Below are 2,308 nucleotides of genomic sequence, written 5' to 3' on the forward strand. Positions count from 1 at the left end.
GCTGTCCCTGTGTACATTTATGTTGCATTCAAGAGTATCTGCCTCGGTGGCTCCAGAGCAGAACGTTTGCCTACGGATCTCTAGTTGGCGGGATCCAATCCTGTCCGAGGTGCCTATAATCTGACGGAGGCTTACTGCCGAGAAGAAGGCTGTGTAACCGAGATTTCGGTTGCACCTCAGGGTCCCTAGGTGACCTACACTAATTCCCAGTTTTTCATTAAGTTGTGAAGATGCCCTTCACTGGTTTGGCGTGTGAAGCCCCCGAATAAAATTCTTGGTATCCAGTATTTGAATATACATTTCACTTTTTGCCAACTATTTGAGAATATTCAATTTAATTCAAGCTCAAATTCTACTATTCGCGCACCAATACTTTTTTCTTGCAACTCTTATGGAAAGCAACAGGTGAAGGAATCCCCCGAATAGGCGCTGGTATTTCTTGTACTCCAGCAGGAACATATTCAGATAATTTTTTTGTTTTGTTTTATAAGCTTCGTTTCATTGCACATCCCGAGCAGCACAGAGTTGGCCAGTCATCAGCCAATGGCTGGCAAAGGTCCTTGGCCAAGTGGCCAGACAGTGGCCAGAGACTGGCCGGTGACTGGCTTTTATCTGGCCATTGGCCAATGGCCACTGGCCATCACCCATTGGCCAAGCATTGGCCAATGAATGGCCACTCTTTGGCCACTGGCCAAAAGACCATTGCCAAACACTGGCCATTGCTTGGCCAAAATCCGTGCTGCTTGGGATAGTAGCTTTGAGAGGTGCTTGAACTTATATTTTTGCAGTCAATTCCTTAACATTTATTAAAATTGTGTTATAAAAGCCACATTGAAGCATACAGAACGCTAGTCATATTGACCGAAACATTAGACTTCATTTGGGACACGGGAGTTGGCAGCAAGTCTTACGCTCCAAAGCAAGATTTGTTTGGCCCTTAAAAGTGCCTTTTGTTCTTTAGGCACTGGAAAGGGCCCTCGTAGCTGTCAGGGTCTGTGGTCTTGGCTTTCTCTCGCTGCAAACAAGAGCAGCCACTTGAGCTGTTTATCTAGACAATCTGCCTCGAGCGTTGGTGTAGATACCCCGCAATGGCGTCCCTGACGCTATGTCCCTTTTCTGCCTCGGCATCTGTGGTGCACACCGGTTGCAGATAGATCTTGTCCTCCGTCGCCAAGTCGCTGAGCCACTTGGGCTCGAGACCATCGTTGAAATGTTCGCAGACGTTGTTTAAATTGCAGCAGGCTCGCACAAGAAGCCGGGCATTGTCCACCTCATACTCCATCCTCTTCATAATAAAGCGTTATCGTGCCTTGACCCTTCCGAAGGCGTTCTCCGCGACTCGGCGAGCAGACGACAGCTGTCGTTTGAAGCCTTCTTGTAGAGAGCCTTTCTTAACGTCCTTGCGAGGGTACGGATTGAGCATGTCGGACGTTAAAGAGAATGCCTGGTCACACAGGATCAGGGGCAGCACGGTAGTCCCGTTGACGGTGACCATGGGCATCTGCAGCGTTGGTCCTTGCAGAACAGCCACCATAGCCAACCCCCGTTGCACATGTGCGTCGTGGCACCGCCCTGGTGCCCCGACGTTCACATACCGGAACCGGCAACGGTGGTCTGCGAGGGCCAGGAGGATGATGCTATACCTAGATACAAACATTACAAGGCATGTGTCAGCTTCATGGGTGTTGAATATACCATGCTGTCGTTATACAGTCCTCAAAACTGGAGATTCAAAAGGGAAGTAGACAGCACAGCACAATTTGTTAAAACTCCGCAAAACAGAGTTGTACATAGGTTCTAAAAATAACGTTAAAAGTGTAAAAAGCTGGCTATCAGTCACTGACATCTCGTATTGAGGAATAGCTATTTCAAAAAGTCCATGTCATCAAACATGTGTAGCCTATGTCACCATATTAAATTGCTAGAAAAAAATGTTTGGTCCAAGTACATTTTATTCAAATCGAAACCTTTGAAACAATTTGCCGTGAACGTTTGTCTGCTCTTTGCGCACCTCGTGCGTTTGTCTGCCCCCCAAATGTGCCCACGTGGGCTTGTTTCCCCTCAACCAATGACGGCAAGAGTTGGGTACCTCATCACCGAAAATTTTTTATGCGTTCTCTCCGTTGCCCTTTGATTGGTGTGCCCCTCTTTATGTTTCGATTCCTCAAATACGCATTTTAGAACACTTGCTAGCAGTAACGAGTTTGCATCATTCAGTTTGTCCAGCTTCATTGAATTTGTTTACTGATAGGAATTCACACTCAATATTTATATAGAAATTGTTTTTTTCTTTTTTGTTGCAATTATC

The sequence above is a fragment of the Ixodes scapularis genome, unplaced genomic scaffold (genome assembly GCF_016920785.2).
Source record: "Ixodes scapularis isolate PalLabHiFi unplaced genomic scaffold, ASM1692078v2 PGA_scaffold3__209_contigs__length_174095766, whole genome shotgun sequence".
NCBI classification, from domain to species: domain Eukaryota; kingdom Metazoa; phylum Arthropoda; class Arachnida; order Ixodida; family Ixodidae; genus Ixodes; species Ixodes scapularis.